Below are 838 nucleotides of genomic sequence, written 5' to 3'. Positions count from 1 at the left end.
ATTAGCGAAGACTTAGTTATTTGTTTGCATGGATAATATACATAAAAGGTAAGTATTTAAACAGCATGAAAGATGATACAGTGAAAGATGATATGCTCACTCACACCTCAGTCTTCCAGTTCACTTCCTTAGAGGCAGCCATTATTACCAGTTGTCTGTCTTTCCAGATAAATCTTTGCTCAGAAACATGTCTCTGCATGTGAGTGTCTAATATACACATCTGTATTATAGATATATAGTATATATATTTATGCAAATCCATGCTTTAAAAAAATCTATATATAGATATAAATATATATCCTCCTCTGACTTTCTTTTTTTATTTTATTTTGTTTATATCAAATGATGGTATAATGCACATGTTTCTACTTTTTGTTAATAGTCAGATGTCTATTTAAAAGAAAAAATATGGAACACTTCATGCAATTTGTGTGCCATCCTTGCTCAGGGGCCATAATAATCATCTCTGTATTGTTCCAATTTTAGTATATGTGCCACTGAAGCGAGCGTGACATGTTTCTACTTTAAAAAAAATTTTTTTTAACGTTTATTTATTTTTGAGACAGAGAGAGACAGAACATGAACGGGGGAGGGTCAGAGAGAAGGAGACACAGAATCTGAAACAGGCTCCAGGCTCTGAGCGGTCAGCACAGAGGCCCGATGCGGGGCTCGAACTCACGGACCGTGAGATCATGACCTGAGCCGAAGTCGGACGCTTAACCGACTGAGCCATCCAGGTGCCCCTGTTTCTACTTTTTAAAGAAAACTAACTCAGCAATAAATCTTGGGAATTGTTGCACATAAGACATAGAAATCCATCCCATTCCTTGTAACTTAT

At 36.5% G+C, this 838-nt stretch overlaps 1 non-coding gene across 1 annotated transcript; it reads right to left on the bottom strand.

Annotated features, from left to right (window-relative positions):
• Positions 1 to 402: 402 nt before the first annotated feature.
• LOC122230800 lies at positions 403 to 508 on the bottom strand. The gene has a single exon (XR_006207885.1). It is a non-coding gene; the product is annotated as a U6 spliceosomal RNA (small nuclear RNA).
• Positions 509 to 838: the final 330 nt, after the last annotated feature.

This window comes from Panthera tigris, chromosome C2, assembly GCF_018350195.1.
Source record: "Panthera tigris isolate Pti1 chromosome C2, P.tigris_Pti1_mat1.1, whole genome shotgun sequence".
Classification (NCBI taxonomy): domain Eukaryota; kingdom Metazoa; phylum Chordata; class Mammalia; order Carnivora; family Felidae; genus Panthera; species Panthera tigris.
Note: the sequence above shows the minus strand (reverse complement) of the source record. Positions and strands in the feature narration are given on the sequence as shown.